This window comes from Larus michahellis, chromosome 1, assembly GCF_964199755.1.
Source record: "Larus michahellis chromosome 1, bLarMic1.1, whole genome shotgun sequence".
NCBI classification, from domain to species: Eukaryota; Metazoa; Chordata; class Aves; order Charadriiformes; family Laridae; genus Larus; species Larus michahellis.
In genome coordinates, this window is record NC_133896.1 from 60,929,346 (window position 1) to 60,939,743 (window position 10,398).

Sequence of the window (10,398 nt, forward strand, 5' to 3'; positions counted from 1 at the left end):
CTGTGTTAGCGACTTTCCGTGTACAGGGCTGCGCGTGTGTGTGTGTGTGCGCGCACGCATGAGTGACTGAAACTTGAACAAGGGACAGAGATCTGAAATGGAAGACAGACTGCTAGTTTGCTGTCTCTTCCCTGGTTTGGCAATAAACACTACCTAGATAATGTAGTTCTGTCTATTTAGTGAGCTGTTCTTAGTAACGTTAGCCGTTTCTTTAAAAACGGGGTGGGTGATTTTGTTAGATGCAATGTCTTAGCCTGCTAGGGTCGGGGTGGTGGTTTTAGGAATCTATCTTATGCAGACTGAATTTTGGGACCTTTGATATTTTTCCTGGTTGCAGTGGACTGAAATGTATTATAATAATTATCTTTCCACAGACCTGTCATTAATTTAAGAAAACCACACCTTGAATCTGTTGCCATATAATTTCTTGCTGGTTTTGTCTGTCTCTTTTTTTTTTTTTTTAAAAAAAAAAGTAACTTTTTAATACTGGGGGAACTAAGACATCCCAGAAGCCTGAAAGGGCCAGTTCTTTGCTAAACAAAAACTTTGTGTGTGCAGATTTGAACAGTGTTTCTTAGAAATCAGCGTCATGCTGGCAGAGCCGCCGGAGGCCGTCCACTGTCTTCTGTGGCGATCTGGGCGGGTGTTCTGGGTTTTGTGGCAGCCTGTCAATCTTCAGCAGCTATGACTGAACAAACGGAGTTTTTCATTAAAATGTACAAATGAGTAACACAACCCCTACATGAGCCCCTTCTGTTTGTATTCCATTTATTTCAGGCTGTTGTACCCTGTTCTTGATGGTCCCAGTTTTGTGATGGAAAAAGCTGCGATCACAGCTAAGGAGAAGCTCGGAGAGATTTGGCAGTTGGATGTGCAGAAAGGGGGCTGAGGTCATCCCTCACACATACTTGAAACCAGCTACATTTTTCAGTCTGCCATCTCTTCTGTGAGTTTAGGTTAAAGTGTTTTGAGTTTGTGGTTTATACACCATCATGTGCATGAAGGAGCTGATACTGCTTTTTCTTTTTCTTTCTTCTCCTCCTCACCCCCGCAAAGGTCCAGGGATAAAACTGCAACCAACTTGCTCGTTTGCTTCCTGAAAATACACGTGTAGAAGTAATAGTACAACGCTTCATTTGGTCCCTCTCTGAAACCATTCACCTAATAAAGTTTGCAGGGTACTGTAGTGCTGGTAGAACAAATGTGGTCTGAGGAAATACTTGCCTAATTTATATTAGTAGTAGCACAATCACCATAGAGTCTTTATTTTTGTTTAACAACCGATACGTGTTCTCACCTTTCTAAGTACTCAAAGTTTGAAAGTAGCTTAGACCCAAACCAAGAGCGACCTGCTCCTGCTGTATCCCACCTGCTTCTACAAAACTGCTGTCTTTGGTTCTCTGAAGGTTTTGGTTGAACCAACATAAACCCAAATTGAGCTTGAGCTCCAGACAGCTGTGGCAGCCTTTGCTAAAGCGTAGAGAAAGGCTGCTTGAAATAGCAGTGATGTTCAAAGATCTTTTTTTCCAAGCACAGTGACTTTTTTAGGTGTCTTCCCATGACAAGCAAATTTTACTACGCTAATTTTTTTAATTAATTTCCGTGTGACATGATCCTTCTCATCTTTCTTTATAGAGTGCTCGTGGTGTCTTTAGAAGCACGGAAACACTGTTATCTCTAGTCAAAATGCAGTTATGAGGGAGGCAAATTTAGATGGCGTTCTTCTGCATCCCATTGTCATTACAGGCTTAACGGGAGCTGAGGTTCTGCCTTTACCAGTCTTGCTGATTTACTATTTTATTTATTCCTCTGTTCTGATCTCTCCTGACATTAAAATATGTGGCTGGATGGTGCAGCCAGAACACAGCAGGAGTCTTGGCGTGAGGCGATACATCCTAAATATCTACTGACCCATGCTTATCTGCCTGTAGCTAAAAATCAGCCTGAACTATGTGGCCTATACTTTTAAGAGCCATTTTCCTTGAACTGCAGCCTGGATACTCTGTGCATCATAGCAGATGATTAGTAGATGGTCCCTATTGCAGAGTTTCAAGATGATTCTCATTAACATGTTATAATCATATATAGGTGATTTCTCTCTTGCCTTTGGCGGGGGGGAAGCATATGGGCAGCTGCTCACACACGGGAGATTTGTCAGTGCAAAGCAACACGGAGAGCCAACGGCTACTATTTTCCCCAGCACTTTGCTGTCATGATAAGAGCTGGCAGCAGCCTTGTTTATAGCTATAAAATTCTGCATTTGAATGTGATTAATGTTCTAGTTTAGTTTAGTTAAGTCACATAGACTTGCTGCTTCATTTATATTTGCAGTGATACGACAACTTGCTGCAATTGCATTCCCAAGTGGTGCAGGCTAGACTTCTTTTTCAGTTTTGATTTGTAAAAAGTAGAAGAAAGGAAATTTTCAGTTAAATGTGAAGTCAATTTTCTTACATTTATAGATTAAAAAAACCACCCTGTATGTTGATTCTAAAATGAATAATGCCATAGGGAGACTATATCTTATAAAGGGCGCAAGCAGTCCTATACGAAGAATTTAAATATTGATAATGTGGTTACTCTTATATTTCCCTTTCAAATCAGTTTGGTGAAAAGCGCAGTGGTGGAAGGACACCTTTTGGCTGTGGTATGGATTAAGGCATGTACTTGGTTGAAAACACAGACCCATTTCTCCTCTTTGAAAATAAGAGATGTTGTTTTGGCATAATCATTCACGCTTCCACCCTTTGAAAGGCTGAAAAGATTATACTTAAGCAACTGACTATTGATCTGTTTACCTATTGATCTGTGAAATTGGCACGATAATGGACTGCAATGTCACCTCTGACCCTCCGTACATAAAAATTTAATGGAAAGCTCTCTAGAAACTCAGTGTCGGTTCAGCTTTTGCTGACATCCAAGGCCAAATGCTCTTGGGAGTGAGGGCAGTTTGCTCCCATGCGCAATGTCTTCCAAATTGGTGCCAGCTGGACCATGTTTATTAAATTACAGTCCCCAACTATGGCTGCCGAGGCAGGGAGAGAGGCCAGGCAGCACGCAGCTGCTCAGAGGGAATCGGCTACACTGGTTTAGGAAATCTTCCAGGCAAATGGCCAGGCTCATTTCCTGGAATATCTTATTGCAGCGCACTGGGCCAGAGGATCCATTTATCAGGAGCGGTGGCACCTGATTTGCTTTTGTATGAAAGAAAACTATTGAGGGTTTAAATCTGCTGGGCAGAGGAGCATCCTTCAGGCTGCTAATCTCATCCCTCTGTGCCTAGTACTTGACCTGGCCCAGCCCGTACAGTGTTGGGGACGGCAGCTGACTTTTAGGACAGGGCTGCCTGAAAAGGTTTGGGTTCTGGCTAACAAACCACAGTAACGCATGGCTGAGTGCTCACCCCCAGAAGATGCATGGACGACAGCGTGTTGCAAACCAAGTTTTATCAGCGATTTCCTCCCTGTCAGAATCAACCCAGGTTTTTTGGTCCTGTTGAGGGTGCAGACCACTCTTCTCCAGAAATCACTGGGCGCAGCGTGAGTCCTCCCCTGCCACCGGGGCAGCAGTGACTAAAGCACTTTCCTGCTGCTCCCTAAACTTGTTGTCACTGTGTGTCTTCTCTGTGCACAATAAGAGAACAAAAAAAGGGGTTGTTTCCAACTCAAAGCGGTTCCCCGCCCTGCCTCAGTGCACAGCTCTCCCCAAACTGGGGGTAGGGCACGGACCTTGCCACTGGTTGTAGCTTGCCCAGGGACTACAGCAGAAAACTAATTTCTTAAATGTATTTGCTTCAGGTGTGTCTTTAGCATGGCAGAAACAAGAGGCAAAACTACAGAAGACCCTTTTTTAAATCAAAAAAGTAATTTTGTAAATAAGGGCAGGGAATCTGTTTGAAATGACGCAACTGCTATGGTGAGAGCATCTCCCACCCAAAAGGACACAGGATAAGGGACAGCAAATAAAAGCAACTTCCAACTGCACACCTCAGACTCACTGGTCAGATATAAATGTGCTGTCACTTGAAATACAACTACAGCTAAAACGCCATCACCCCTTTATGCAGCAGCAAATTAGGAGGAGTTTATACTATTTTTCCTCCTCTCTGCACCCTGTACGAAGACAAATAGTTGGCCCCATCAGAGCTTACATCCCACCACTGGTGAGAAGCGCGTGGCACAGATGAAGGACTCGGGGATGCCCAGGTTTGTTTCTGCAGCGTCCCAACTCCTTGGCCCTGGCCATGAAATCCAAACCTTCCCAGATGCCCGAGTTCCCCGTGTAACTGTAACACACTGGGAGAAGCAATCTGGTGAGCAGCAAGCTGGGGCCAGCCCGTAGCAAAAGCTTAAGCACTGAGGGAGAAGGGAAAGGATCTGAAATCTCACCTCCAGCCAGCCGGAGAGCATTTCTGCTACGAGGAAATGGGCTCTGTCACTTCGGGATGAGAATGTGGAGACTGCGGGGCCTGGGGAGCGCTGTATCAGAGGACAAGTCCGCTCCTACTCCAAAGCCAGTAGCCGCAGCTGCATTTTACAAGCCAAGCAGCTGAAACTCACCCAAAGTGTGTCTTGAGTGACTGCACTGACATCAAGTTCTGGACCCACCAGAAAAAAGAAATACTGACAATAACTGGCCATTTTGTGTTGTCTGGCTTGACAGCTCCGTTGCTTCAGATGGTCTCGGCAGCACCTTTCTACAGCAACTTCACCTTCCTAACCTTCTCCTAGCAGCGCAAATACAGGAAACGGATCTCAGTAACTAACCTTTGAATAACAGCTACATAAGTGGTCTGCATTTATACTAAAACGTTTATGCTGTAACATAACTAGGTGACACTTCAAACTTAGATTGAAATTTCAAGTCTTTTTTTTTTTTTCCAAGACAGTCATTTCAGAGCGCTGCTCCCAGGCTCTGAACATTTTCCTTCTGGAACAGACAAGCATATAAGGTCAACATATAAAAGTCTTCTCCCTGCTCAGGTGAAGTGCAACAAAGAAATAATTACATAGCTGCTACTGAAGAGAAAAGAATTGGGGTACTTTTTAATACTGATCAAAGTTATGTGCTACTACTTGTACCTAATAACTTGTTAAAGGAGAATTATCAGCACTGTGTATGAGAGAGAGGTGGTTATCCTAAAAGGCAGTTAAGAGTCCCTGGCAAAAAAACATTTGAATGAGAAGATGCAAACAAAACCAGTGATGATGCAACCAAACCAGAGAACTGGTGGTTTTGAACCTCCTCAGATGGCCTATACCCAGGGTGCCTCTTCTAAGAATCACTTGGAAATAACTCTGTATTGATAACTTCCACGTGTGGATAACGGTATTCTGTAATTTCATCAGATACAGAAATAACTCTGAACACTACAGACTATTTGGGACACGCTGAAATGCTTTGTCTCTTTTTTCTCTTTGAAGATACCATATCCCAGCCTAAAATTTCATTTTAAAGAGCTGCTGTACCAACTTAGCAATTGTCATATATTGAAAACAGATGCTTGCGAGAGGCAGGAACCCCCTCAATAAAACAATGACAGCAAACTAAGCCCAGCCCCAGTTTGGTAATTTTATTTTTTTTTTTTTTTGTTATTGGCAGGGCTATAAGTTGAATCAGTAATATGAAGGACTTCAGGCTTTTGAAGGATTTTGGAAATAGACCAAGATGTGACTTACCACCTTTGTAGATGCCAGATTTTCATGATGTAACGTTAGGCACATATGGACGAAGTCAGACAAACGGCCCCACTAGCCCAGAAATCTCTTGGGCCTTCCTCCCATCCCAGCCCTCCTCTTCCCTCCCCCTCTCCCACCCAGGCAGCCCAGCCCCTCCCTTTCTTTTCCTCTGCCGCTTCTGCCCCTTTGCTGAGCTGGTGAGCCCAGCAGAGCAAACTCACACCGTCTCGTATCATCTGGAATTAAACTGGGTGCCTAAAACACATCAGCATCCCTCTGGAAGGCACATGTCTCCCGTTATCCGTTCTGTTTCTCTGCCCAGCAATTCCCACTTCTGTCAATAGCAGCATGACCAAGTGATCGCTTTTGCGCTTGGCCGGGGGCTCTGCGGGCAAGCAAAGCCAGGGAGAAGGGGGCAGAGGGGCTGTGCCTCCAGCCCCAAGCCCCACAGTCCCGGGCAACCCGCGCTGTTCGCAGCCGGGGCTCCCCCCAACCAGCACTGGGGGCTGACGCTTGCCAGAGACTGTTTGTAAGGGGGTTCAACCACCGCCCCTTGGCTTGCAGAAGACAGGAGGATTCAGCCTCACGGACCCTGCCATGTCGCTTGTCCTCAGGCCAGGCAACTCCTGGGCTGGGTTTGCGATTTTGTGTAGAGGCCACAGCAGGGGGCTGCAGGTGCAGCAGAGAAATTCTCTGGCTGATACTTTAATCATTCATTCAATCTGGGATCTAGCGGCGTGCCCTACCCTACCTCTCCCTGGAGGAAGCATCTGAGGTGCGGTATCCTAAAAGACTCATTCACGGAGCAAGAGGATCCATTTCAAATTCATCTTACTGCTACTTTCAACTTAACTTCTGGACGTTCTAATAAAAGGGATCTCCACTTAGCTTCAGATCAATGGAAAACACACCAAAATGAAGCTTTCACAACTGCTAGCAGGAGGAGGAACACACCAACTGCTCACACAATGCCAGCAGCCAGTGCTCCACCCCTGGGAACCTGGAAGTGTTTCAGTGACAAAACTGGAAGCCATAGAATAAAAGCCCTGGCCTTTAGCTCACTAGAAAATGCTATAAAAACACACCAGGAAACAGCTAGTGCTATAAAGAAAAAAAAAATATATAAATTTTGAATTGTTTTTAAGATAAATTCGTACAACAAATTCAGATCTGCCTTAAAGTGAAAATAACTCCTAATCTAAGAATCTTACTGAGAGAAAGAAAAAAAGCACAAGGGAATTCTTCACTGTTTAAGTTTTCCCATTTGTTTTCCACTAATGCAAGGATCACAAATAATTGAAAATAAGACAAGAGCAGTTATTCTATTTTAATACCTAGAAACACAAGGAAGGGATCAATTTGGAGCAGACCGCTTTTAGCGGTTTCTTATGTGAAGTCTGTTAAAAAGGTCTAGAAACAACACTGTAGACCTTTCAGTTCACTCGCTACACTCTGCTCCCCTGCTTCTAGAAACATTTATTACTTGGAATCAGTATGGTTAGAGTTGGAAGGGACCTTAAAGATCGTCTAGTTCCAGCCCCCCTGCCATGGGCAGGGACACCTCCAACTAGACCAGGTTGCTCAGAGCCCCTTCCAGCCTGGCCTTGAACACTTCCAGGGATGGGGCATCCACAGCTTCTCTGGGCAACCTGTGCCAGTGCCTCACCACCCTCACAGTAAACAATTTTTTCCTAATGTCTAACCTAAATCTCCCCTCTTTTTCAGTTTAAAACCGTTACCCCTTGTCCTATTGCTACACCTATTTCCCCAGGTGTTCCCCATAGTCAACTGCCATAAAAATTTAGCAGCTTGCCCCAAGACTGTGATGTTTGGAGCAGAGTTGGACATGCACGCAATTTGTATCCTTACTAGAAGCCTTCTGAGCATCTTAAGTGCTCACTTGCATCCCATCTTTTTCGCAAACTGTAACAAAGCAATACCAAACTCTTTGTCACTCATGTGGAACAGCAGCAACACAAACCACTGTACGGACAGGGGAAGTCATTTCAAACTTTCATTTCGGAGGCTGCAGCCAGCAAGCTGCGGGGCACAAAGGCCTGGACAGGGACAGAGTAATGGCAAGAGCACGACAACTGCAGGAGAAGGTGGGACAGGGAAACTGGGGAACCTCAACTAAGAAAAAAAACCCCATGAGGTAACCAAGGAGTTAACTTGGGAAATAATTTTTATGCAAGAGTAATACTCAGTACTACAATGCTTATCATTAAACCCTCTCCCCCCAAGACAAATATACTCACTCTCTTCTCTGCATCATCCCCTTTTCTAAAGAAGGGCAGAAATCTGAAGTTTGTACGCGTACACCTTCAAAAAAGCAGACATACACTTCCGCGTTTACAATGCGTTTGATAGGACAACCACTTTATTACAAAGAACAAACAATGCTTTGAAATAAGACTGATCAACTTGAATTGTATGAAAATGTCAGTTTCCTTGTAGAGGTCATTAAGTAACAGGCTGTAAGACTAAGTTCACGTCAAATCCGCTATCCTGAAATATCAGATAACAACAGTAATACTTATTATATCTTCAGAGTTTATGGCATGATCATGTGCTCTACTCCCAACTACATTCAAAAGATATTGCTATAATTACTTCGAAAACACAAAGTGTAGGTTATTGTTCACTTCATTTCCACTTTCACAAGAACATTCTGAAGGTGAAGCTGTAGCAGTGTCTGCCGTAACTGGCACCACGGTCCTATACTTACAGAGTCACAACTTCCCTAAGGAGTTTGGTAAACCTAGACATTTCTACAATATGCATACTGTCATCTGATAGATTTCAGCTTCTGTTACACGTCTTTAGCAATAGATGAAACAAATGGATAACACAGATTCTCAAAGAGCTGATGTCAACAGTCTTGCAAACCAATTTAAAAATCAAACAACCGATATTTGTCTGGTATCTAGTTGATAGGCAAACAGGCGGGATTTCAACCTTATAAATACAGTTCTAAAAACGGACCACAAAGTGTATTTTACAGCGTGTACCACAATTTCGTTTTAAAGTAAAGCTGTGAGGAACTGAAAGTTTGCATATGATCACTATTCAACATCATCCAACTTGGACAAAGAAGTGACATCTTATGTCAAGTCAGCTGAAGAAAGCACACTTACAAGGAAATTATACTTTCATTGAAAACGCCACAGTTTTACCCTTTGGTAGTTGTGACATACCCACTGAAAAAAGAAATTGTGCAAAGCATGTGAAACCAAGTGCAAAAAAACTCCACCCAGACATACCCAATGGATTTTATTCTTAAATAACAACTCTACAAGCACAGCTATCAACCAACAAAACCAAAGCCACAAGTGTTTTCTCTAAAGGCTTCTTTCACAGTACTAATAAGGAAAACCAAGTTCTAGTCTTCTAGTTAAGAGTTCATGTGTACGGTACTTTAGTTATCAGACAGTATTGGTAGTGAGATCAGACCTGATAAAACGGACCATTAAAACACAAATATTTTAAAGCCAGTTAACTTCAGGAAACATCTTATACATTCATACTACAAACACTGTTTAAAGTGAATATGGGATATCTGTCATTGTCATAAACACAAGATTTCTCTCTGGAGTAAAACCACGCGTTATTACTCCTGTGCCGCTATTACCACTACTATAGTGATTTATGGTCCCCAGCACTTTTTAATATGCTATTATAGCACGTGATGTGTTGCGATAGTTAAGGCTGCATCAGCACTTCTGTTACAACCCTGATCTTCAGGGTAGCTAAAACTTGGCTATTGAATCTGCTCTGGGATGCTTGAGCTGTTAAATCTCTAATATTTTAACGATACTTCTCCTACCAAACCAGGCACATAATTTATTTCAGTTTATATTTACAAACGTTCTTAAGACAAATTTAACTGGCAGAGGCAAGAAATTCTACCTTGATGTACAGTCTTTTGGCATTCGGGGCAAAATTAAAGTGCAAAGTATAAACTTCATTGCACAGTAAATAATTTAGATTTTATTTTAAAATAAATCTTATTTAGGTGCCTCAATCTATTCACCTAGTGACCTTGTCCAACTCAGCCATTTTCCTCTACGCTTTGGTAAACATAGGTTTATATACAGATACATAAATAGCATTTAAAATGTTTACCTTTATTTCACTACTGTGAACATTTTTTTTTTTTTTTAGCATAGGAATGGATCAACCTATTCCTTGAAGTAATGCTTGTTGAATTTATCAGCTAGCTAGTTAATGTAAAACGATGCATAGTAAAAGGGAGATACTGGACTTGATTGGTAGGATATACTGGTAAAGCAAACAAGCACTTAAGAAGATTAACTGGAATAAATATGTTGAAAATTGCCATATAATATGTGCAAAATTGCTTACCATGTATTCTAAACTTTGGTTAAAATTTTCAGATTGAAGTTTTACAGAAACATTATGGAAGCAACACAAGTGATTACAAACACAGGAATGAGGTAAGTTATTATTAGTGCAAAAAGCAAGCATATGCTAAAAGCAAAGCATATGGATTTAAAAAAAAAAAGAGAATGAATCTCATGGAAGTTTTAATACAAGACCAGAAAGGTCTCTTGTAAACATTGGTATTTACAAGTTTAAGATTTGTACAACTACAAAAGGATGATTCTAAATATTAGTAGTGCATTTACAATGAATTTACGTTTTTTTTTTGTAATAAGAGAAATTACTAAGTTTATCTTTTTCCTTTTAAATCTTCAGG